Genomic DNA, 27,978 nt, shown 5'->3' on the forward strand with positions numbered 1-27,978 from the left:
TATCCAAAGGATACCTTCCCTGCGCCATCGTTGCTACAGGAACGGTTGTCACTCATCCTGAGCTAGAATATGCTGCATCGGTGTGAGACCCCGGTCAGGTAACACTTATCTACAAGCTTGGTGTTGTTTAGAGTGGCTCGGTAAGCTTTATACTGCCGTACTGTCACCACACATATATTGTAACGAGCACGAAAGCTTGCCGTTAGCTTTCTTTCCTTACCATGCACAGAAAATATTCTTGCTTCAACCTTTTCCAGTTGATGTATTAACACAATAGCGCACATAAATCGCGCTAAATATAATCTCTGTCTTTAATGGCACTTTAGCTCTACTTTTATAACAGCGTAACGTACAGCGATTTTATTCTCTGCCTAAAACCTGCCCGCTCCAACCAGCATGATTACACAACCTGATAAATTCCGCGAAGCACTCAGCAGTTACTTTTAACAATAATACATTTGTGACCTTTTTTATGTTTATTTATGTGCCCTGATAAGTGTGTGTGTGTGCGCGTGTCTTTAGTGCAATGATTGGCATCCCACCGCATTCAAACATTCTGTATCCTTTCCTAAAAAAAATCTGTAATCTCATATTTTCTCTTTTCGACGATCATTTGAATTCCAAAGGGCAATTTATGCAATTGTAAAATGTTGTGCGAGCTTGTACTCTACACTGTGTGAAATGCTTCAGGCTACGATAAGTAAATAAACATAGGTGCACTCCGTATTCCTCGCACCTTCTCACGCACGTGCTAGCGAAGTTGTGAACGGGCTGATCATCAATGCCTCCTATTTATGTAGAGAAGGCCTTTTGGTTTTAAAGATGCCTAACAAATAATAGGCGCTGTGCTGACGACAGAACGCCTTCAGGAAGAGCACTAATTGAAGCGCCGTGTTCTTACACTCTAAAAGCAGTTGCACCCTTTGGGGTGTATATTTGCCACACAACCATAATCGTCATCTGTCTTGTCCGCATTTCCTTTCTTTGATGCGAGGAACCCGGTAGTTTCCAGTAACGAACGGCATGCGCGTTATCAGCATGAGATAGAATTCCCGATGGGAAAGTAACGAGTGCAGCGTTTTCAAGAAAGGAAATGCGGGCAAGACAGATTGTGTGGCAAACATACACTCCAAAGGGTGTGAAATTTTCTTAGAGTGGACTCAGGCCTGACGACGGAGGCATTCGGAAACTCCAAGAAAACGGCAAAATATATTCATCTAAGTCATCCATAACGCGCGCTGCTTGCCAAGGGAAATCGAGTAAGCAGTCTGCACTGATTTTACAGCAACCGCTCTTATGCGTGAAAGAAACGTAGTGTTCGAGACAGAACGACCAACCAGATAAATAAGCAGTACCAGGGTCCCTCTATACTTTTCGCCTGGTCACAAACTTCCGCGTAAAGCTGTGAAACCTTCGTATGGTACCCGCAGTGAGCGCACCGCGGCACTGCCTCAAGTAGAAAGGTACGGCAGCAGACGCGGAACGGACGACACAGACGTTCTGTGCGTACGGCAACTACTGCGCAAAGGCCAGCTGCCGTTATCGGTGTGTGATCAAGGTCGGCCTAATGTGGGATTTCCCACGTTGTTTCTCCTTTTCTCTACGTCGCGCCCCGTTTCCTGACAGCGATGCATTACGAAAGCAACAATTCCTAGTTATTGTTGTGTGTCTCCTTGTCGGTCCGGCTAGAAATCCGTCGAACAAGAGATATCCTTACTTTCTTTTCCTATGGCCGCGGACCTATGAGAGAAGTGGAAGTGAGCGGTTCCACGGCGAGTGACTATCGGTTTCGCATTTTAATGCAGAAATGTTCGCGTGTGTGAAAAGCATTTTGATACCGAAGACGTTATTCGTTAACGGAAACATTGTGTCCCTGCAGTGGGAATGGCGAGAGCTTAAAGAAGATGCCATTCCTAGGATTTTAAGTAGCCTGCCGGCTTTCTTGTCTAAGCCACAACAGCGGCCTCATCTAGTGACACGTCGTCCACCTCAAAAATGGCCGCTGGAGTTCTCGCCGCAGTGTGCAGAACCAAACGGTTCTGCCATCCCCAAAACAGGAAACCTATTCAGCCGGAGAGAAAGTGGACGGTAACCCTGTCGGTAACAGTAGCTTTGTTGAAGGATGGTGGGCAGATCGTTCTAGAGAAACTAGCCACCATGTATACGCAATGCCTCATTACCTCGAGCGTACCGGAATCTTGGCAGAACGCTTACATAATGGTAATCCATAAGAAAGGGGACACCAAAGACTTGAAAAATTATACACCGATCAGCTTACCGTCAGTTGCCTACTAACTATTTACTAAGGTAATCGCCAATAGATTCAGGAACACCTTAGACTTCTGTCAGGCAAAGGACCAGGTAGGATTCCGTAAAGGCTACTCAACAATAGATCATATTCACACTATCAATCAGGTGATAGAGAAATGTGCGGAATATAACCAACCCTTATATATAGCTTTCATTGATTACTAGAAAGCGTTTGATTCTGTCGAAACCTCAGCGGTCATGGAGGCATTACGGAATCAGGGTGTAGACGAGCCGTATGTAAAAATACTGAAAGATATATATAGCGGCTCCACAGCCACCGTAGTCCTCCATAAAGAAATCAACAAAATCCCAATAAAGAAAGGCGTCAGACAGGGAAATACGATCTCTACAATGCTATTCACAGCGTGTTTACAGGAGGTATTCGGAGAGCTGGATAGGGAACAATTGCCGGTAAAAGTTAATGGAGAATACCTCAGTAACTTGCGATTCGCTGATGATATTGCATTGCTTAGTAACTCAGGGGACCAATTGCAATGCAAGCGCACTAACCTGGAGAGGCAAAGCAGAAGATTGGGTCTAAAAATTAATCTGCAGAAAACTAAAGTATTGTTTAACAGTCTCGTAAGAGAACAGCAATTTACAATAGGTAGCCAGGCACTGGAAGTGGTAAGGGAATACATCTACTTAGGGCAGGTAGTGACGGCAGATCCGGATCATGAGACTGAAATAATCAGAAGAATAAGAATGGGCTGGGTCGCGTTTGGCAGGCATTCTCAGTTCATGAACAGCAGGCTGCCATTATGGCTCAAGAGAAAAGTGTATAATAACTGTGTCTTACCAGTACTGACCTACGGGGTAGAAACCTGGAGGCTTACGAAAAGGGTTCCACTTAAATTGAGGACGACGCAACGAGCTATGGAAAGAAGAATTATTGGTGTAACGTTAAGGGATAAGAAAAGAGCAGATTGGGTGAGCGAATAAACGCGAGTTCTTGACATCTTAGTTGAAATCAAGAAAAAGAGACGGGGCATGGGCAGGACATGTAAGGAGGAGGGAAGATAAACGATGGTCATTAAGGGTTACGGACTGGATTCCAAGGGAAGGGAAGCGTAGCAGGGGGCGGCAGAAAGTTAGGTGGGCGGATGAGATTAAGAAGTTTGCAGGAACGACATGACTGCAATTAGTACATGACTGGGGTTGTTGGAGAAGTATGGGAGAAGCCTTTGCCCTGCAGTGGGCGTAACCAGGCTGATGATGATGATGATGATGATGATGATGATGATGATGAACCCTGTCAATAACCAGATCAGAGTCTCCAGCGTGTACGTTTGCCTGCTTCTGCAAGAAATACGCCTGATTTTGAGACTGCAGTTTGTCTTTTGGTATTCCTTTTCAGATGACATACAGACGATGAAGAAGACTGTATGCGCGAATGTAGCGAGCCAAACAGTGCATGAACGTTGCGACAGTTCTGATCTTCAGAAACTGAAAATCCAGCTTTGCAGTTTAATGCAGTATCGTCCCAGATGTCAGTTGAAGCTCGCAAAATCAACATCCCTACTGACCGGGAAAAATGAATTTCGTGAGACTACAGAAAAGCTGTCAAACAGAGAGATGCTGAGCTTAGACCAATGCAGCTTCAGATTCAGATTCGCTATTTTTCTCGAATTTCTTTCTTCAAGAAAGGTACAGAAGCTAAAGGAATGGCAATTCCTCACAGAGGCCTCTGTACCGGTTACACATAAATATAATACATACATAGTAAAAAAAGTTCGCAGCATGTGTCAATTTTCATTTATACAACAAAAACAAGAATAATTATGTTCACAATTCCCTCTTGAATACGTGTACGCTTCCTAACAATATAACTACGAGAGCTTCGTATGCACAGTGTTATAATCAACTTAACAATATGTGTTGCAGACAATATAAAGAAAGATACCTAACGTACAAGGAAATCTTTTGTTTAGTTGGATAAAGTAAAAGTTGATGCATTGATTAATGCATCAACTTTCAGTCAGAGTCCTAGCTGTTTCTTAAAGAGGTTTCTACTAACTTCGACGTCCAAATCTCTTTCCAGTTTATTAAGAAGCGATGTTATTTGATATATCATGGATTGTTTTCCATAGTTCGTTCATGTTATTGGCATGCGTCGCTTTTGTTCTCTAAAGTAGTAAGATGATCTGTTAATGCTGCAATTTATGTATAATTTTTCATGGTGCACAAATTGTAGTAGCTCGTAATAAAATATTTGGTCAGCTCTTAACATATTATGTTTTAAAAACAAAGGTGGTGTTCTGAGGTACCGTGGGTTCCCTTTATAACGTTCGTAGCAGCGTAGTACTCGTTCTTGTAATACAAGTAATTTATCGTAATTACCACGTGTTGTTGTTCACCATACTAAATTTCCACAACGTAGTTTGGAGTAAAACAGTGCGTAATACATAGATTTCATTAGCCACAGAGGAACAAAAGCCGCCACTTTGTATGAACACCCCACACACTTTGGAAGCTCAACTGCTAGACTATTGATATGAGCATTCCAGGATAGGTCTTCTTCAAATATTATTCCAAGAAATTTTTGTGTTTGGACTCTATTAATAGACTCTCCGTCAAATGTAATTTTCAACTGTTTGTTTATAATTTTATGAACTGCATGAAATACAATGTACGTCGTCTTCTTTTATTTAATTGCATTCGATTGACCCTTAGCCGGCATGAAAGAACTGACAGATAATGTTTTACATTTGTTTCGAGTGATTGTGCCTCTTTAGATGCGAAGAACATGTTTGTGTTCTTCATGAAAGCAAGCTTGAAGTCCATGATAGCATCTCGGTAAGCATACATTTCATAACATTTGTTAACTGCGGCGGATGGGGTTGGGCTGCCTATACCAGTACCGTTGGGATCCAGAAAGTTCCAAAACAATAAAATGATTCTGCTTGAGCGATCGAGCTTATTATCGCACTAATTTGACTAGTTGGCGTTGGTCAGTTTCCATTCAGAGCTTGTCGCTGGAGAGCTTGCATGCTCAATAAAGACGTTTTGCTGACCCCCGTGAAGGCACTTGTATAAAAGACCAAGGTTAAACACCATCTGTCTGCTGCTCGCGAGTTGTGCTGTGAAAATTGAAGGTTGGCCTATGACCGTGAGTTATATCGGTCCATTTTGTTAACACAAACAAGGAAGTGCATATGGTTCTTTTTTCAGGTACAGAAAGGAATGGCTCTATGATTGCAGCTGAGACTCAAGTCGACTGCATTTTGCACATCTTAACATAAGATAAGTTCCTGCAACTTCCATACCCTGGCAACCACTACTCTTACCTCAAAAACCTATACGTTGGTCTTATGTTGGAGGAGGATTAGTTTGCCACCTTGAAAGACAAACTAAAAGTTTACCCTGAGAGACAACGGCGAGATTTAAAAATGTACGTGTTTTCTGTTTAATGCGTTTTTTAAAGCTCTAGCGAAGTTTTAAAATAATGGTCGTATGAAAAACGCAGACATTATTGTTACCATTCCAGTGTCCACAGCAGCAGCCGCTATAGATAAGCAGCAATATAAGAAGTTATGTACATAATTAACCACTTTCGTTATTCATGCACCTAACTGCGCGAATTAATCTTTCTCAGTGACGATGTCCATCTGGACACGCGAATGACAGTTACCTCACCTTGCTCTAACATCAAAATTGATCTCATGTATCTCCAGCATTACATTGTAGCCTAACAAACCCCCGTAATTATTTAAGACTACAGATAAACTGCCTAAGTCAGTGTTCCTTTTATAGGAGTCCTCATGACGGACGAAAGGAACGTCCGAAAGAGCCGTCAAATAGAAGAGAAGAATACTCCTTGGAAACGTTCACTTCCCAGAACGTATCTATCATGCGTACCCATTTACCGTCCACCGCATAACGACAAACATGAGGACGCCTTCCGGGGAAAAATAAGCGTTGAAGGCTTCGCTGACCAGCAAAGAGCCGACCCACAGCTGAAAAGCGTCATCGAGTACATGGAAGGCAACACCGACGTTATACCTAGGGCATTTAGGCGAGGATTACCTTTATTTTCCCTGCCAAACAACGTCCTCCTAAAAGAGCACTTCTAGCCTGTTCTTGTACCTTCAACAGTGCTTCCAGAGGCTCTGCACGCCCTACATAACGGCCCAACAGCTGGGCACCTCGCATATTCAGTACGCTATCGAGGATACAAGTATTAGGGGCCATGCCTGATCGCCAACGTTGCCCACTGCGTCAGGACATGCCAAGACTGCCAGCGACGGAAGATACCACAAATTAGGTCACTGCGATTGCTGCAGGCAATCGAGCCACCTTGCCGACCGTACCAGCAGATCGAAATGGACTTGTTCGGCTCATTTGCGACGTCAGCATCCGGAAATAAAGGCTAAGTCACACAGTCGCCTTGAAGAGGTCGCCTGAGCATTTGCGGCTTGCGACCAAAAAGCGACAGAACACGACCAATGCTCGCCCCAGCACTCCCGGCTGAGAGCGACCTGCAAGTCGCTATCCCAGAGATCATCGTTCTCAGCGAGAATTTTATAGGGATCTACGCAGCTCACGCGCCCTTCGCTGGTTTCGCGTTCCAGCAGCAGCCATGAATTCTGATTCGTGTAGAGAGCAACACGTGGTCACTGTGCTGATGTGCTGTGGCGTGGTGTCAGCTGTGGCAGCGCGGAAGCCTGCGAACAAGCGACGCTAGTGCGTGAGCCCGTGCCTCCGTTCGCGAAAGGTCGCCGGCCACGCTAGCCGCCACCTGCCCGAACTGCGCGCGCATGACGAGGAGTATTATTGAGAGTAAGTTTTAATTATAAGTTCGCCTAGCGTGGGAATTGGTGCATACTTTTCCTGCATTCTTTTGTTGCTGTTTACGCTCCTGAGAAAGCTACCGTTTACATTCGACACGTTGCTGGCACTGTTGCGCCGCAGGATCGCGAGGCGAGACACCAATTACATTCCTATAATCTGTCATGGTGGCGCAGACTTTCTAAATAGATTCCTCTAGTCTGCCATGCTGGCGTGGACTTTGTATTTCGTGCGACGCAGGAGAACGCCGGATGAAAAGACACGCTAACATAACTTTCCGTGCGCCGCTGATTTGTTTAGCACTTTTGCGACTACGGTCACGCGACTGAAATGTCAAGTAGCTAGCGACCGGTCCAAAATAGTCGCTTTTCAAGAAGAGCAACCATTTGCGACCATTTGTGACCAACTGTGAATTAAGCTTAAGTGGATCGCCGTGGCTAGCGAGTACGTTACCCGCAACGCCGAAACAAAAGTCCTTACCAAAAGCATCGCGACCGAAGTGGCGAAATTCTTCGTCAAGAGCATTTTTATGACATTTTGCCTCAGAAGACCTGGTCAGCCACATAAGTAGCGTTTTTACGCCAGAGTTTCCTCAAGCCATCCCACAATACAGTAAGACAAGTAACCACAGGAGAAAGGCCTACGACCCGCAGACGAATTGCCTTGCAGAATGACTGATTAAGACCCTCACCGACATGCTATACATGTACGTCGACATCGAACTCAAAACCTAGGAAGCAGTCGTTCCCTACGTAACGTTCGCATTCAATACGGCAGTGCAAGAAACAACGCAAATTAAGCCATTCAAGCTGGTTTACGGAAGGAATCCAACGACGATTCTCGACGCCATGCTCACCACACCTACCCAGGAAGAGAGTCTCGACGTCACCGCCTAACTGCACGCGTCGAAGAAGCACGACAACTTGCCTGCCGGCGCATCAAAAGCCACCAAAGGAAGCACAGCCGTCGCTACATGGAATACCAGCCCAGCCCTACCATTCCGGCGAAGACTTGGTGGAAAACATTTGCGAAATAATTTATTATCCAACGTATTAGCTCACTGAGTTATTAGATCCTGCCAGACGGTGTTTCGTGATCACATTGGCTTCACGCACGACATGAAGTCGTTCTTATGATCGCCCTGTCAGATGTGAGAGACGTTCAGGCGTATATTCCCATGACAAGATGATTTGCCTCGTCCCAGAAAAGGGTGGTACGGTAAGCCTGGACCTCAACCTAGCTGTGAAAAGCGTTCAAGCGGGTGTTCCCATGTCGACATAATTGCACTCTTCTCCTAAACGGCGTCACCCCCTTTTCCATAAGCTGGCACAAAAGGATGGGGGAAGAGAAGGCAAACCGAAGGGCATGAACTCAACGACAGAGCCTGAAGAATGAACTAATGCTTCCGCACGCTGCCCGGGAAGACGTCGGCAACCACAAGATCACAAGGGGTAATTAAGGCCGTTTTATCCGTCGTATGATTGACCTCTCAAGTGTCAGAAGCGTTCAAGCCCGCATCCCCATGTCGACATAATTGCCTTCTTCTCCGAAACTGTGTCCCCGCTTTTTCCCCAAATTGACGCAAAAGGATGGTGGAAGAGAAGGGAAACCGAAAAACAAGAGTTCAACGGTAGAAGCTGACGAAACGACTAATTCTTCCGCAGGCTCTTGAAGAAGACGTCGATGACCACAGGGCCACCAGGGTTTATTTAAGGCCCTGCTGGCCCCCATGTTAATCAGCACCACTCGAGAGTCAGGATATTCAACCATATGCCAATGAAGTGAATACAATCTTTTATACTTTTTTTTCATCATCGCTAGCCCGGTTTCGTCGTCGTTTCCTGTTTCTTGCGGTGAAGACGCAGCTCACCCGGTCGAGATCGTATCATCGTCCACATCGTGCGTCTTCAGCCTGTCTATACCTTCTGACGGACTTCGGGACTTCGGGACTTCGCATATGTGTTTTTTTAGTTACCACGGCTACCTTTGCTTTTCGCTTTTGCGTTTGGTTTCAGCATCGGGACGATGCTTTTTAAGAGGGAGAATTGACGCATGCACTTATTTATCTCTCTCCTGCGACCACTTTTTCACCGACCAACAAATATTAAACGTTATCCACCTAGACGTATCTGAAGTTTCACGAATGTTATCGATGGTTCTATCAGTTGTCTGTCGTCACCGAACCTTGCGTAATATGATCGTCTGCGCGACTCCAATTCTGTAGCACTCTCCGGAAGGCACACGGGCGCCAGCGATGAGTCGTGTATGTAAGCTGACGCGCTTGACCCGCACATCGGATTTTCGATAATCGGGGACGGTGCTTGCCGCTATCTTTGGGCTTATATTGTAACCTTATTTTCTAGGCAGAAGTCTGGCCAATCTTTATTTTGTGATCCATAGTTTTAGTGCAGTTATCACTTTCACTGCAATGTTGGAATAAGAACATAATCGCAAAATGCTGCGGATTTCTTACGACAATATTGGGTGATTCAAGATCACAGGCTGCTGCAAGCTTCGAGAGTCTTAGAAAAAACTCACATTGTCTAGGGAAAAACGAGAACGAGCGTTTGACGATCACAGAAGCAGGTTTTTATTCTCCTTGAAGATTATTTCATCTGGCTGTATCTGCTTATAACTGGACCGTTCACAAGCAGCGGCAAAGCTTGTGACAACCGCTGTCTAGCCTGTTCCTTTGAGCCGGGAACATGGTCAGAATCCGGGTCAAATATTCTACAAACGCTTCCCTACGTCACGCACTTCACTATCCAGACCAAGGACGGCCGTAACCGAAGCCATAAGTGGAGGCGCTCGTGTAGGGAGAGGAGAAGGGGGAGGATCCACCAATGATGCGGTACTGCGGGCCAGCGGGGAGGGGGTTCGCATTGTAGACCGCGTCGGCACTGGCTCCAGGGGCGGTTCCAGGCTCGTTGGTGTCAACCTTCGCGCGGAATCCGCCAGCATCAGCGATGTACTTCACCTGGCGGAAGATGCCGTTGGCGTCCGTGTAGCCATACATGCCCGTCTTTCTGTTAGAGGCGTCGCCCTGTTCTTTGTGGAAGGACTTGGTGCCGTACTGGTCGACGTTGTCGTAGCCGAAGCTGTACGGTTGCGGTGGCTGCATTTAGAAATTTCATATGAGTGGCACATTTCTGTAGTTTAGTACAAATATGACGTGAGGAACAGGAGCATTTATATCTAAGGCGTCATTTGGGCACCGAACCGCTTAAAAATGTTTTTTTTCAAGCTTGAAAGCACTGCTTCCTGCTAGACATCTTCATGAAAAAAGAAGTTTTGTACTGCGGAGCAGTGAAGTTAATTTTAATCCTGCAACATTCACTAATTCTCGGTACATATTATCAGCAATACCTACATGCATATTAAACGCAGAAAATATACGTCTGTTTTGAGGATGCAGTTTGATTACAATAATTAAAACTATGTTATTTTTAAACGAATGAGCCGGCAATGAACATAGGGAAAGAGCCTCCAGGATTTTCGCGCTTGTTTTTGTTTCACTAACACATTTACGACAAAACACATAAGGCTTCGAATATTTATTACCACGTAGAGAATGGTTGGCGGTAGTGGCTGATCATACACAGTAATTTTCGACATTGCACCTTCGGCTCTCCTTTGGACTTCGCCGCGACATACCAGTATAACTCAACGGGCAGCGATATCAAAAATTTGAAATGATCTACCTTGCTTCAACAAGCTTTCTTTCGCTATGTCGAGAGCATGTTTCCTTTAATAGGGTGGCCATTTATGACAATTAGTGCTGCATTATAGGAGCGATTTGATCCTCACCAATGCTGTCGCAGCACCTAAGTACGAGCTATGCGCAGCAAATGCATATGGTATTAGAAAGCAGTAGCCTCTCTTGCTAACATCAACCGTTGTAACTCATGCAGAGTAAGCTCTATTTCATTTATTTCATTTGCGCAAAGAAATTTAATTATGTGTTTTACATGCCGAAACCACGATCTGATTATGAGGCACGCCGCTGTGGGGGACTACCGAATACTTTTGTCCACCTCTGGTTTTTTAATGTGCACCTAAATCTAAGAACAAGGGTGCCTTGGCGATTCGCCCCCAGTTTTCATTTGTTTCAAGCGTAAGGCAAAGCGTTCACATGTGCTTAGTACCACTAAAAAAAATTGAATTGTCACCCCGGGCCTGCCAAAGTGGATGTCCAGCAAAGCTGCTGAAAACCACTACTACAACTGCTGAGCTACTTCTACAAATGCTTTATTGCTTTAGAGTATTTGTAGTAATGGTAATTTAGAAGAATGAGAGCAATAGTAATTTTGACAGCACACGGGCACTGGTCGAATTGCCATTCTTTTTCCCTTTGCCGCTCCGCGTATTCACGCTGCTTCTCGAGAGTCCAAAGTGCGCGTTGCCTACCCATAGCGGTGCTGCAACAATAATGAACGCAGTTCCTAGGCTGCTTCTTTATATACGGAACACTAGTGACGCCATTCAACCCTTCGCAAGCTGCCGTCACCGCGGCAGCTTGCGCATCGGTGATATTTACCGGGAAACGCATGCAGGGAGTGTTACTTGTTTCGGATTGTTATCAGGAGCGCTTTATCAATTATGTGGTTCGGATGCTTGTTTAGTGCGCGTTCTTTATTGAAGCGAATGGCTTTTCTGCATGTTGTGTGTGCGATTACAAAGAATGCATGCTCTTTTCGCTCCCCTTTGCCGAGTGATTCACTTCTGCCGTGGGTCGGCCCGGTATTGCACCATCTCCGGGATCGGCCCATGTTTTTTTGTCCCCGGTCAACTAGACGAGAAATGCTGACCAAAAAGTGGATAACAGCTTCGCTGTAAACTTGGCAGTCACTTAAATAACCTGGCGTGATTGAAATGAGAAAGCTTTCTGACTTCTCTAAGCTGTGAGCATCGAATACTTCTTAAGCACTAAAACTAGCTTACGTTCCGTTCTTCACTTTCCTTTCTCTGCGTTCATAAATCACATGACCACAGACATTCAGAACTCATCGCGAAATAGCTACATGTTCATATTGTGATTGATTCATTGCTTTTCATTACGTGACACGTGACGTAATATCATGCATGAGCATCTCGGAACCAATTTCACGTCCAGTTATCATGTCAGCATGACAGGTGAAGTTATACATTGTCACGTGTGCTTAACTGTGCTCGATCCACCTTGCTCTAATATGTGCCACCTTTAATTCCCTTTAATCCACCTTAACCACTGGAATGAACCTTATTGATGTACACTAAAGCACCTTCATTCACTTTATATCCTCTTCGTTGACTTTACTCTAACTTAAGTCACCTTACCGTGACGTTGCAGCTGGGTGGCTGCGACGTGGCGTGTGCAATCTCGCACACGCCAGGCCGTGGAGCCAGAACGAGCCACAGCCGTGGAGCTGCCGTGGCGTCGGGGAAGCGTGCGCGTCTCGCACCAGAGCGGCCGAGGCTTGACTTCCACTCAAACACAGATGTAATTAATTTTCTTTTGAAAGCCATTAGTTTACTTAGATTACAGGAACCCGCGTGAGAAGTTTGACGTCAATCCGAGCATTTCTTGACGTGCTTTCACTCTTTACGCCGTAGGCCGATTTCGGTATCATCGCTTGATCACGCCGGGCTATGTGCCTCATGGGACATCTAATGCTTTCGCATTATTAATGGGTAGTACAACTCTAGGGATCATGGAATACATTTGTGCCGCCGCTTCTTGTGGACCTATCCCTTAAGATGACATTAGCATTTTTTTCCGCTTCTCTGGGATGTGACCACGCACGCCATATTACTCAAATACACATTTAATGTCTCATGAGGAATTATTTTGTTTTCTTGACAGGAGCCTGTAGAAGTTTCAGCGCGCTATAATTAGCAGAACTTTATTATCGTTGCTTGTTTTTACACTTTTGTTGCTGGAGACTCGTCGAAAAAAGTCACCGACCATTACGATATTCGCTAACACAATATTTAAGCACACATCTATGCGTGTTTTCATTTCATTATATATTGGATGGCGCGGACGCGCCGTCTCGTGCGGCACATTGCAAACGGAGCGAAGTGGGGTGCGAATTCTTCGCTAATCGAGAGATCCCAAGATCGCGAGAGGCAGCGTGTGGGGGCCGCGTGGGTACGATCCACCGCAGCCACCGCGGACAGACCTCCGCTCATGCAGCGCTTTGTTTCTATGTATGGTTTTGGTGAACGCGCCCGCCGCATGGGCATCGGTGAATAGACGACGGCGCGCTACTCTGGCGCCATCTCGTAGCAGTCGTCGCCGCAAAGCCCGTCTTACGCGGCACCACACTTTTTATTTCATGCTTTTTCCATACCCTTTTCCTGCGCTTTCCTCCCCATGCTCTCTTGGCTATCGCCGTCTTTCATCCTTCGCTGTGCTTTTTCGCTGGATCACGCCAACGTCAGCGCCAAACGCAAGAACAGGAGCATAAGAGCGGCGCTCAATATATATATTTCTACTTTTGGCTAGGCTTCAAGTAGTCATCCCCACATTTTAAAGAAAGCTCATGGATACGATGTTCCAATAAATGTATAATGACGAATTTCACGTTGGCCTAGTTTATTATGACAGAATTGCCAATCGGAGCGACCTAATTTCATGCCATTAAGTCTGCACTACATTTTAGGAGGCACTGAGGTACGTCACTTCATTTAAAAAAAAAGAGGCTCATAAGTATCGTAATATAAATCGTCAAGGGAAAGAAGCGCCGGAAAATCTATATTGAAGTCACCTGCGTGACTCTCCTTGCCCGTTGTATGGAACTTTCTACGTAGAATCTACGGCTATACCCAAAGTTTCATTCTAGTGCTGGTAGGCTCACAGGGGCTATGCAACGGTGTACTAGTTGTGTGTCTGGATGTACTTGCGTGATGCTGTACCTGTCGTGCGAATGTACTTACGTAGAATGCACCAATGGCGCCACCAAGTCCACCACCAAATCCGCTGCTAAATCCGCCGCCAACTCCACCAAATCCGGACTGACCGCCGCCGAGTGTCGTGGAGACGATGGAAAGGGCGAACACCTGTGAACAAATCGCGCAGTATCCCACATGATGTTGCTGTGCTTTCGTATAATAGACAGAAAGACGTAGTGAAGAAGAACTTCAGTTTGGCTTAGTTGGTGTTTGCTGCATATTATATTGTAACCTCCCGCTGGGGCCTTGAAAGTATTGAAATAAATAAAGAAATAAATAAATAAATATTGACCGCGAATAAAGATGGGGACAGCGGAAGAGCACACAGGAACGTTTTCTGTGTTCGCTTCCGCTGTCCCCGTCTTAATTTGCGCTTAATATGATATGCATATAGGTAGTCAACACTTTTGGTACAACGTAATCGGCTTGGCTTAGCGTTAGCATTACGTATTTGGTAAGCTGAAGAGCATGCCACAAGGAATGTCCAAAATAGTTTATCTGAGCGTAACAATAACGCAAGGGAATGCAGAACAAGACCAGCAAATATACATAAATAGAAAATACAAGCCAAGTAAATGCCCATAATTATCGAGATAATCCGCTGCTATCCGGCATTACTCGAGCGATTGCTTCACTCAGTCAAGCCATTTTGAGACCACAGAGTCTTGGAGCGTGTGGATTTTCAGTTGTCTCGTTGGGTGTCCTATTGCTGACTCTCCTCATTTAACGATCGTTGGTTTCTACGGCGGCATAGCCCTCTGTCACGCAGTGCGCGGAGCACAGTCCCCACGTCGGTTTGAATCGGACAGCGCGAGTTTTTTAACACGTGACATGTCACGCCGGCGCTTCCGCACACTTTGGTCGTCTCAAAAGTATCACCTGCTACAGAACCGTCGCAAGGAGATACAGGTTATCACACCACTTGTACGAAAGTACCAGCAAACGTATGCAGCATTATCGCAGCGTTATGCCTCGGAAATTGGACGATGCATGTGCGTTACCAACCCTTCCCCCCCCCCCCCCCACCCTTGACCAGTGTTGCAGGTCATATGCGGCATTTTTGTTGTTGTTGTTCAGCATAGAGCGCCTATATTTTGGACAAAATTTGGAACACAACCTTTAATATTTTTAATTTCTTGCTGCCGTGATAAAAATATATGTTAAATGTAGGATTCAGTTGGGTTTGAAATAGACAAACAGTGAAACACAACGACAAGGCTTTTCGGAAGCGGGTGCGGTTATTTCGACGGACGCCACCATGTTTTCCCTATGTTTCCAAAGCTACTCTCGCCTGCGTTAGTTAGCCTAAAACGCCAAAGATATCGTAAACACGAAAGAGCCCATGCACCGTTTTTCTACCACGCAATCGCGGCGTGGATCAACCAGCTCTATCGAAAATTTCGTCGTCATTGCTATATCTCGTGCGAAAAATATCTGTTATGTGCGTCGATCGCTACTGTATCGTGATATGGCTGTATTTATGTGGAGTAAAGCTGCCACTGCTGCATCTACTGGAGCTAATTGCCATAAGTTGCAAACAGTGTACGCTCACTCTTCTAGCCAAATGTATGGCTGGGGTGCTTCCTTGTATTGTGCGGCAAAATACGTGTCGCGTTTTCTTTGAAGATGAAGAGGTAGAGTGAAAATTGGTGGATTGCGATTAAGAGCGGATTGCGATGAAACACGTAGTCTAAATCCCGCGATCTCCACAAGACAAAATTGAAGTCACAGGTCTGCGCGGCACACGAAGTACACTCACAGTGTAAGCTGGGGAAGCGGCTTCATGGTACATGCCGTGACAGCTAGGGGAATACGACACAACTGCAAACGCAAATTTTGCACGTACCGACGCTATGCGGAGCGCATCTCACATAACGTGGCAAGCGGCCTGACACGGTGCAACTGCTACATGTCGTGCCACCGAGTGCAATAATATGCAACTGCCACGCACAGTGTGCACGTATAGACCCTACGTGGCACGCATCTCGCATCACGTGATTCCTGGCGCGCTAAGACGCCTCTATAGGGGGACGCTTCCGCAGCCGCTAGCAAGGGCGTTGGCGTGGCGAAGTAGTAGAGCAGTTGACTCCTCCGCAAAGGACTCGGTTTCTAACCCGGCCGGAACTGGGAATTGTTTTTTTTTTCTCATTCCTAGCGCGAGCAGCAACGGACACCGGCGGCGCCGGCGGACAAATTGCCAACTGAAATGGCTATTGAACTGAGCCCATAACAGATTACGCTGTAAAATCTAATGAAAATAACCATAATAAGAAGACAGAAAGCAAACCACTGTCATTTACAGTTCCCGAGCTCAGTGCAAGTGTGCTGGGTCTATTCTGAACGTTGTAATCGTTGAAAAATATATGCCGCAGCTTGCATGTTATAACAGCCAACGCCTGCGACCTATGTACAATATATTTCTTACTAGCGGTATGATCTGCAGGCAAAAATTATGAACATGCACCCGAATCGCCGTGCGTATGGCTGTGCATATTCGGGCAGTTCCCCCAAGCTGAGAACTCTAAAGAATTCTACGTAGGTGCACCCTCCTCATCATAGTTGCCGCAACTGATTTTAAGTGCGGTCTTCTTACCTGAGCGAAGACAGCGGATGCAGAAGACATCATGACTGGGAGTATGGGTAAACCTGGCGGACACTGAAGCGAGCACGCAGCGATTCGCAGACTCTTGCTTCCAAGACGTGCTACGTCTTCGGCTTTATAGTGCGCACAGCGTACGTTGCACTGGGTAACTTACCGACAGTGGTGACTGACGCACCGTGCCGCGGTGCCGCGTTTTATACTGCCATTTGTCCGCCGCAAGATGGCCAGCGCTTACGCGTGGCCTCCTTGACACTCGAGCCTCACGTTTCCTGTTGTTGTTCTTTTGCGGCTGCTGTCTTCATGGCCGCAGCGGCTTTCACCACCGCGTTACATATCGCTTCGTTCTCACGTGGAGCCGAAAAAAATAACGCAATGGTTACTGCGCACAGCGAGACAAAGACACGCGCACGCACACAAACGATAACAAGGTCAACCGCATTCTTAGCGTTGGTGAGAGTTCATAGCATAGTCCTGTGTTATTTGAAGAGGTATAACAGAAATTGTATAACAAGTAGGAAGACAGAGCAAAACACATTATATGTTGAATGATTTTCAGGTCATAAGAAAAGGCGCTTTCGTTTAATTTTTTAAAGGGAGATATTACGGTGCTGTCATAAAAAATGTTAAAAACCACATCGAATTCGCAGTCACAATTTGTGTAATATACCCGCCGCGGTTGCTTACAGGCGATGGTGATGCGCTGCTGAGCACGAAAACGCGGGATCTAATCCAGGCAGGAGCGGCCGCATTTCGATGGCGGCGAAATGCAAAAACGCCCGTGGTCCCGTTCTTTGGGGGCACGTGTAAAATCTCCTGCTGGTAAAAATTACTCCGCAGTCCCCCGCTAGGGCATGCCTCATAATAAACTCAGGGTTTTGACACGTGAAATCTCAGAATTTCGTTCATTGTATTGACAGTGGAGAAACATTATAATGGCCACCTTACGAAATTCAAACACTGAAATGCGCTTACCTCTAAAGTATATGACAGCGTCTTGGCATGCATTTTGTGTTCAGCCCGTAGGGCATAATGATATTCAGTCTTATCGACAATATAATTTTCAGCTGTTGTCTGCGCATGCACTACGGTTAAAGTTCTGCAAGAACAACGCACTGAATGTTTACTAGCCCTCCTGAATGGCAATGGTAAGCACAGTCACGATCAAAAATTTGCGGGCCGGCGCACCAGCGAAAAAATTAAAATGTATTCATACACAGCTCCGTGGCCTGGAATTGGTTTAATGCATTGTGCTGGTCAAATATGGGGGCTTACGCGTGCACTCATAATTTCAGCCGGAATGCCCAGGCTGCGACATAAAAGAAATATCGCAGCACCTTTGGTTCCAAACCTTTCGATCGCGACTGTACATGCCTCTATTGTCTAGGAAGTCAATGCGCATGCGTTTCCTGATAAAAAGGTAGATCTAGGGCGCTATAACGTCAAACTATTCCAAACTTTTCTATTCCAATGGTGCTATCAGCCCACCGCGTTTGGTCAAAAACTTTATTGGACCACCCCCACTTCACCTGTCTGTCATGCGACGTCAGGAAAACCGCGATCGCTCCCCTTCTGATATGACGTGTACATACTGATTATGCATAATTTGACCGAACAAAACAAAAATAGTTATTTCTGATTCGATGCGTTTTCGCCAATAACCCTCGGCTATGCCCCTGCCGGAGAGCATTGGTTTATTTGCGTGTAATAAAGCTTTTCGCGTGGCCGTGTAACGTTTTCGAGAAATGTCGGCATGTTTACGACCTCGTTCTGCCAACTCTTCTTTGCTGATGATCCGTTTTAGCTTCATTCTTAAGCTTCCGTTGCATGCCGCCGCGATTGTAGACGAGCCATCGCAAGCTAAGTAATAGAAAGCGGACCAATCTCAAACGTCGGCACCACCCTCTTCATCGAGTTATCGATATTCAGTGCAGTGGCTCGCCCCCATCGAATCCTTCTCACTTGAGCATGCTCCTCGCCTCTTGTGAGCCAAGCATGCTCCTCGCCTCTTGAGCCTCTCCTCGCCTCTTGTGAGACAAGCCGCTCAGTGCAGGCAATGTTATTCGTTTTTCAAGCATTTCAAGCAAACAAAAGTGACCTCCTATGAACGAGGAGAGCATTTGATTGGTTTGCTCAGGCAACACTGCGGATGACCGCCCGATGCTTGCGTCGGCGGTTGAGCAAATTTGACGTCAGGAGATTGGAATAAAAACATGTTGGAATAGTTTTACGTGTAATATACTATATCATAAATGCAATTGAGGCGCAACCGTAATATTGGAATGAACCAAAATTGTCAAGATGTAACTTTTGAGAAATTTATAAAAACTTCTCTACAACCCAGCACAGTCACATTTGTACGAGCAGTATTAGGGAAAAAATGTAATATATCACAGCTTGCAACTGGTACAGGCTTCTCTTCAAGACAAGGGATGCTGCCACAACTGTGACGTAACTAAACATGACAGGGGAAAGTTGCTTATTCTAAGTCATGAAAGAAACTATAGTTGTTATATAAACAAAAATTTCTTGTAATGCCCTGCGGCTGCTGCGTACGTGTTAAAAGTTTTGCTGTGTTGGAGGCGTCCCTATTATCATGACATTCATCACTGACTTAGAGTTTGTGCTCTTTTGCCAGCCTGAACTAGTGCAAGCATTGTTTTCATGACTGTTTTACAGTCTCCTTGCATGTGTTCACAATATGACAGTCTTATTGTGCCACAGCTACAGGTGAACACATAATTATTTTGTAGGGGTAAAGCCGTCATCCACAATAATGTCCGCATAATAAACCATGGCGATAGCTCCAGCAGCACGGCGTATAATCTGGATGGACATTTCATGTGTGCATTAAGTGTACGTGTTGCAAAACGTAGGATTTCGCTATCATTCGTGGATATGTTTATGGAGATATTACTAAACGCAGCTTACTTAGTATGCTACATATTTATGCAACTTTATTCCACTTGCTGCATATTTTTGTTCGTCTGCATTATGCACACATTGTAGTGTCCTGTATAAAACTACACCTCTCATGTCTTGATGTTTAGTATTTTTTCTCACATCATTGGCTTGGCTGCAAGTTAAATTATATTTTTGCTTATTAGACAGTAAATTTCCCATCTTATTTTGGTTTTATTTCATTGAATCTGTTTCCTAAGATGAAGCATAAATTTCCAATATCTTTCTTTGTGCTTATGCTACGCGCATGTGCAGTTTTTGTCCATGTAAAAGAATTCGAAGTGTAGTGTGCCATATATGTGTCATAGGAATAATCACGCAGCATGAATACCATTGTTTAACATTGATATTAACAATTATTTCTGTCTTGTTCTTATAATACCTGTCACTGGCAAATGCGCATTAGATTTGCTCGAATTTCTTGAAATTAAATAGCAAGACCAGTCTTCCCTGTGCTGGAATTACTTCACTAGTGAGGTATTTACTGGTAAGCTTGCTGTGTTTTCTCTCCCTTTGTTTATTTTCTTTGCAAGCTACCGCCATTCATGCAGGTAGGCATTGTAGCAGTTGTGAGTCCATGTCTACTGCAGCAATGTCGAAACGTGCTTGCACACACTACAGGATGCCAACACACACTCATCACTGTTTTTGTGCATTTCTGAGAAGCAGCCGTGTCCACTAGGCAAACTTGCAGTGTCCGTTTGAGTTTGTCGGTCAGTTCATGTAAATTTTCTAGATATAACTTCCACAGAGAGGGAAGGAAGACAATACAACGTGACTTCGGCTAAGAACTGACTGTTTAAGTTGATGGAAGGACTGTAAAAAATATCACTGGATGTGCACTTGTATGTAATTATTTATATATCTATTTATTTATTTTCAGGGCCCAGAGGCACTACAGAAAGGAGTGGGGGAACCATAACAAAAAAATGTGCAAATAACATTGGATTTAAGCAAAGGCATGTTGAATGGCATTCTTGAAGTTAGTAGTGTCCGTGATGGCGGCGATGGCAGCGGGAAGATGGTTTCATTCCGTGCTTGTTTGAGGAATGAAAGAATCACTGTAAAGATGAGTCTTACATAACGGCACGCCCACTTTAAAGCAATGATTTGAACGAGACGAAACATAAAAGGGCTGTGTGAGATGAAAAATCGGGTAAGTTTAAGATATTTTTCATTGATGTCAAGACTTCCACGAAAGTTCGTCTGGTCAGGTAACATGATGATGAAATTGCTGTCACTGACCAAGTCCAGGTGAAAATAACACAGACACGTTTCGGGACCCGTACGGTTTCCACTACGACCTATTGTCGACTTAACAAGGTCACCGCTGCACCTGTTATCAGGCTGCCTACACCAAGTGCTCGCCGCCAGGACAGCGACGTACATTTTGAATTCTTCAGCCTTCGTGCAGACAGTGCGTGACATTTCCCTGTATGAAGACGACATTACAGTGTCATTTGACGTGAAGTCGCTCTTCACTTCAGTGCCTGTTGACCTGGCCGTAGCTACGTGCAGAAATGTCCTGCTGGCGGACGACATGTGCTGCTGGCGACGCTCGTTGGGCGCCCCCCTTTGGAAGTAGAGGACATTTGCGAGCTTTTGGACTTCTGTTTGAGCAACCCCTACTTCACTTACGACAAACAGTTTTACAGGCAGATCAACGGAACTGCCATGCGTGCTTCCATTTCCGTTACTACCGCCAACTTGGCCATGGAGGTCATTAAACAGAAGGCCCTCACTGACTTCGCTCCCGCGGCGCAGGTTTTCATCCGCTACGTAGACGACTGCTTCTGCATTGTGCGAAGGCAGGACGCTTCACGCCTCCTACGTCTCCTCTGCTCAGCAGAAGCAGCCATACAATTTACTACAGAATACGAGTGTGACCATTGCCTCTCTTCCTTGACGTACTCGTGCAGCGAAGCGGAACGAGAATTTCATTTCTCGTGCATAGGAAGGCGACTCATACCGGTCGGTACCTAAACTTCAATTCATGTCACCCAGCTTGCCACAAGCAATCCGTTGTCTCTCGTGACGCGGGCCACACGCATCTGCTCAAGTGACTACGAAAAGCAGAATCAACTGAAGACAATTCGTCATGAATCATTCAGGAATGGGTACCCCAAGAAGTTTATTAACAAAGTGGAAGCTCGTGTCCTCCAATCAAAGCAGTCTCAAGGCAAGTCGTTCACGAAACGCGCTGACGTCCCATGTGTGCCTGGCGTCAGCGAAGCTCTTAGCCGCGTATTCTCAAGATACGATCTTAGAAAAAAACACATGCCATCCAACAAGCTCAGCAATCAGGTTGTTAACGTGAAGGATCGGCTTGAAAGCAAGAATTACCCCGGTGTCATCTACAAAGTGCCATGCGCATACTGCAGTTGAAGTTACATCGGCGAAACCGGCAAATTCACGAGAAGATTAAGAGAGCTCCAAAGGGACGTCTTCAATAAGAAAAAGGCCTCGAATGCCCTTGCCGAACACGCCGATAATCGCAGTCACCGCATCGTTTGCTAAAACACAGCTATAATAACCAAGGAAAATAATCCGCTGACGCGACTCTTGTTAGAATCCTTATTTATTCAAACTACGGACAACAGTATCAACAGGACTGATAGGAATCTGCCTGCTAATTACACCCGTTCTCTACGTCACATTTTGACAAAAAGATGAATTGCGGCTCTTGCCCGCTTTTAATGTGATCAAGAAAACCGTACGGGTCCCGAAATCTCTTTGTGGTATTTTCACCTTGACTTGGACAGTGACCGCAATTTCTTCATCATTTTTCATTGCTGTAACGCTGGAATGACGCGATGAGTTTGATAAAATGAATTTAGCTGCACTAATTTGGATTGATTCGAGGGCAAGAGAGAGTGGTTGGAGTGGGATTCCATATGGCGTATGCGTATTCGAGCTTTGATCGTACCAATGTTCGGTAAAGAATTACTTTAAGTGATGAAGGCGCAGATGCAAAATTACGACACAGGTATCCAAGCATGCGGTTAGCATTATTACAGACGTGCTCATTCTGGGTGTGTCATGAGAGGTTACTTGTGATATGAAGACCGAGATAGTTGTACGAGTCAACAGGCGTTAGCATATTACTCTTAAGAAAGTATAGGCGCGTGTCACTGCATTTTGAATGTAGGGAAATTTCTGTAGCTTTACATTTGGCACAATTATGCACAATTTGAGAGGGAACGCGGAAGTTGTAATACAAAGGCATGAAATCACGATAAATGGGGTTTGCATAAAAAAAGTAACTAGACACAGGCTTATTTCTATCTTTTGTCATGTAGAAAGGACGCCTTTCTTCATGCATTGATAATGTGTGCCGGGTAACACACCTTGATGTTTATGTGGTATGCGTGACTGATTTCTCTTGGCAATTTTCAATCGTGGGTGAAAACAGACAAACGATCATAATCAGGCCTGAAACCCCACTGCAGCAATGCATTGCCAAGTCGGCCGAGCATACTGGTCTTTTGAGTGAAATGTGGTGATCTCATAGGTACATATTTAGGCGCCGGTCAGTCGGCCTTATGTACATTCGACCACATATGAAAGGAATATAGTACACTGCCTCTGACACGCACTGGACAAATTTGGTGGTATCTTTAACGAAGGAAGCCTGACTTGCCTTCTTGCCTTTCTCAATACAGTTGTGAATCGTTGTGCATATACTGCGAACTTTATCTTTGCTGGAAATATATGTGCTTAGCAGTCCACAAGTTATTTCAGAAGGGCACCTAGGTAGTGGAGGCTGGCTTAGTTAAAGATACCCAAAACTGATCTTGTCTCTTCAAGGGGTAGTGTAGTCTATTCTTTTGATCACATCTCTATATCGTCAAATGTACATCAGGCATGCAGACAGGCCGGTGCCTTAGCATGCGTCTAGGAGAGCACCATAATTCACTCAAGGGTCAGTGTGCTCGTCCCACATGACCATGCATTGACACTGCAAACTGTGCGACGGATTTAGATCGTTTATCTATTTGGTTCGCCTATGGCGACCGACTCATGCAACAAAATCAGTGAGGAACACCACATCCCAAAATGGGACCTGTGTCACCAATGCCCATTATGATTGCATGACAAAGAACACTCTTTAACGACATGGAATAGCAGAAGGCATGCTTCTTTATTCAATTTTTTTATGCAAGTATTGTTTATCAAGCTATTACACATCTGTTTTTAAACTTTTGCCCTCCTTCTGTAAGAAGCGCTCTGGTGTAAACGATCAAAAAACACCAGACATGGTGTGGTGTATTTCTTTATTGGGATTTATGCCATCAAACCATAGGCCAGGGTAGGGAAGAAGCAGGCTGGAGGCAAGTCAGTGGGGGAGTATGGCATAGGCTCTAGGAATGGCAGAGGAGAGCTTTAGTAGAGTTTGCAGAACAGAATATTCAGCGAATAATGAATACCGAAAATGGACGTGGAGGAGACCGAATGGCGAGACTAGAAATGAAATAAACTTCATACTCTGCGCTAACCCTGGCATCATGCAAGATGTGAACGTTGTCGGCAAGGTTTACTGCAGTGACCATAGGATGGTAAGAACTCGAAATAGCCTAGACTTGAGGCGGGAACGGAAGAAACTGGTGCGAAAGAAGCCGATCAATAAGTGAACGGTAAGAGGGAAAATGGAGGAATTCAGAATCAAGCTACAGAACAGGTATTCGCTTTAACTGAAGAAGAGGACCTTAGTGTTGGACATATGAACGACAATATTATGGGCATCATTAAGGTGTGTGCAATAGAAGTCGGTGGTAGCTCCGTTACACAGGATGCCAGTAAGCTATTGCAGGAGACGAAAGATCTGATCATGAAACGCCAATGTATGAAAGCCTCTAACCCTACAGCTAGAATAAAAATGGCAGAACTTCCGAAGTTAATTAAAAAGCTTAAGACAGCTGACATGAAGTATAGTATCGATAGAATTGAACATGCTCTCAGGAACGGAGGAAGCCTAAAAGCAGTGAAGAAGAAACTAGGAATAGGCAAGAATCAGATGTATGCGTTAAGAGACAAAGCCGACAATATCATTACTAATATGGATGAGATAGCTCAAGTGGCTGAGGAGTTCTATAGAGATTTAAACAGTACCACTGGTACCCACGATGATAATGGAAGAGGTAATAGTCTAGAGGAATTTGAAATCCCAAGTGACGCCAGAAGAAGTAAAGAAAACCTTGGGAGCTATGCAAAGGGGGAAGGCAGCTGGGGAGGATCAGGTAACAGCAGATTTGTTGAAGGATGGTTGGCAGATTGTTCTAGAAAAACTGGCCACCCTGCATACGCAATGCCTCATGACTTCGAGCGTACCGGAATCTTGGAATAACGCTAAAATAATCCTAATCCATAAGAAAGGGGACGGTAAAGACTTGAAAAAGTGTAGACCGATCAGCTTACTCACAGCTGCCTACAAAGTATTTACTAAGGCAATCGCAAATAGAATCAGGCACACCTTACACTTCTGTCAACCACAGGACCAGGCAGGATTTCGTAAAGGCTACTCAACAATAGACCATATTCGCACTATTAATCAGGTGATAGAGAAATGTGCGGAATATAACCAACCCTTTTATATAGCTTTCATTGATTACGAGAAAGCGTTAGATTCAGTCGAAACCTCAGCAGTCATGTAGGAATTACGGAATCAGGGTGTAGACGAGCCGTATGCAAAAATACTGAAAGAAATCTATAGCGGCTCCACAGCCACAGTAGTCCTCAATAAAGAAAGCAACAAAATCCCAATAAAGAAAGGCGTCAGGCAGGGAGATACGATCTCTCCAATGCTATTCACAGCGTCTTTACAGGAGGTACTCAGAGACCTCCTGGTACTCAGTTACTTGCGATTCACTGGTGATATTGCCTTGCTTAGTAACTCAGGGGACCAATTGCAATGCATGATCACTGACCTGGAGAGGCAATGCAGTAGGGTGGGTCTAAAAATTAATCGGCAGAAAACTAAAACAATTTTCAACAGTCTCGGAAGAGAACAGCAATTTACGAACAGCAGTTTACTTCCACTGCCTCGCACTTCCAGTGCCTCGCACTTCCAGTGCGAGGCACTGCAAGGAGTTAGGGAATAGATCTACTTAGGAGAGCTAGAGACCGCGGATCCGGATCATGAGACTGAAATAATCAGAAGAATAGGAATTGGCTGGCGTGCATTTGGCAGGCATTCCGAGATAATGAACAACAGGTTGCCATTATCCCTCAAGAGAAAAGTGTATAATAGCTGTGTTCTACCAGTACTCACGTACGGGGCAGAAACCTGGAGGTTTACGAAAAGGGTTCTACCTAAATTGAGGACGGTGGAACGAGCTCTGGAAAGAATGATGAATGTAACGTTAAGGGATAAGAAAAGAGCAGATTGGGTGAGGGAACAAACGCGAGTTAATGATATCTTAGTTGAAATCAAGAAAAAAATGAGCATGGGCAGGACGTGTAATGAGGAGGGAACATAACCGACGGCCACTAAGGGTTACGGACTGGATTCGAAGGGAAAGGAAGCGCAGAAGGGGGCGGCAGAATGTTAGTTGGGTGGATGAGATTAGGAAGTTTGCAGGGACATGATCATCATCATCATCAGCCTGGTTGCGCCCACTGCAGGGCAAAGGCCTCTCCCATACTTCTCCAACAACCCCGGTCATGTACTAATTTTGGCCATGTCGTCCCTGCAAACTTGTCCCTGCAGGGACAAGATGGCCACAATTAGTACATGACTGGGGTAGTTGGAGAAGTGTGGGAGAGGCCTTTGGCCTGCAGTGGGCGCAAATAGTCTGACGATGATGATGATGACCATAGGCCAACACAGGCGTGACCTAGTAGGCTTGAAATGTACGAGAACTATGCCAGTAACTGATTGAAATTTTCTATAGTGACTGGCACTTGCATGTCTGGAGGATGCATTGAGTTGTCCGTACACGAGTACTCTTATGCACATTTCCACGCTAAGTAATCAGACACTGCTGTCATTTGCCGAGTGGAAACCGATACAGCCGAAGTAGTTCACAACATGTTAACCCACCACAGCTGATCTACGTTGCATGTTGGCAAAGTCATGAGAAATTCCTGCGCGCTTTAGTTACTGCTGCAACCAAAAACCTCACAGTGGTTCCTCAACAACATTGTGTGACCATAATTTTTTTGCAGAACTAGCTATAACATCTCCAAATCCTTCTGGAGCAAGTGACACAGTGTGTCTTTCTGTGATTGATTGCCACGTTTTGTTGATTTTCTGTCCTTTCTACCATGCAGGTTGCACACGCACTCACTTCAAGAAGACGACCCTCCACCTCAAGAACAACCTCTCCTCAATGATAAGCAGCGAGTATAAATGGAAGGAAAATATCAAATAATTAACCCGACGGATGCTATGCTTTCCTTCCATTTAATCTCCTCGTGCATTCAAGGTAGCATTGATAGTCCCAATATATATTGTGTTAACGTTCTTTTATATATATATATATATATATATATATATATATATACAGTTCATTAGGCAGTCGCAAGAAAATTGCTCTAGTGTGCACATCAGGACGACATTGCATGCCCACAAGAAAAACACTCAGAGAGACCTTATTTAATGATGTTGCCTGCGCCTGACCGTCTTGGGTGCTTGACGTGTTGAGTATTGTCTAACATGCAGCCTATGTACGGGCCCACGTACATTTAAAAAGTGCTGCACCGTCGCTTGATATATATGTAGCCTACAATGACGCTGCCGAGTACGCCGGGAAGCACTGAAGCAAACACTGCAATCGGACCTTGACACGTTTCCGCGCGAGTGCGGCAAATTCGCTGCACAACTCGCGCACTAAATATGAGCCGCGGCACTTCGCCTGGATGCAGCATAGTGCCCCGCGCAAGTCGCGCAGGACCACGCCTTTCGGCGGAAACAGCGTCACCTAAAGAAGAAGGCCGAGTACCATGATGAGGCGCTTGAGGTCACCATCGACTAATCGGACGAATGGGAATTAGTGAAAGAGAGTAATATAATGAAAACTGTCGAACATTTCTTAGCTAAGCTTCGATAAAAAAGCGATATGTTCCGCGTTGCTGAAAGCGTTGGCGTCAATACTGATGGCCCTTCAATGCAGGGAGCCGGGAATTTGTGATAACATATCTGCACAACATAAAAGAAACTTTAGATCTTACCTGAAGAGCCTTATCGAGGTGCACTTGGACACATGAGAGCGGACTGGTATGGAACCGATGCCTACAAAAAAGGGTAACCCGCCGTGGTTGCTCAGTGGCTATGGTCTTGGGCTGCTGAGCACGAGTTCGCGGAATCGAATCCCGGCCACGGCGGCCGCATTTCGATGGGGGCGAAATGCGAAAATACCCGTGTACTTAGATTTAGGTGCACGTTAAAG

The 27,978-nt window shown here is 45.3% G+C and overlaps 1 long non-coding RNA gene across 1 annotated transcript; it reads right to left on the reverse strand.

Annotated features, from left to right (window-relative positions):
- Positions 1-9,664: 9,664 nt before the first annotated feature.
- On the reverse strand, positions 9,665-14,312 carry LOC140215991 (uncharacterized). The gene is made up of 2 exons (XR_011892626.1): positions 14,017-14,312; positions 9,665-10,213 (listed from the first exon to the last, which is right to left on the reverse strand). It is a non-coding gene; the product is annotated as an uncharacterized lncRNA (long non-coding RNA).
- Positions 14,313-27,978: the final 13,666 nt, after the last annotated feature.

Source organism: Dermacentor andersoni, chromosome 2, assembly GCF_023375885.2.
Source record: "Dermacentor andersoni chromosome 2, qqDerAnde1_hic_scaffold, whole genome shotgun sequence".
NCBI lineage: Eukaryota > Metazoa > Arthropoda > Arachnida > Ixodida > Ixodidae > Dermacentor > Dermacentor andersoni.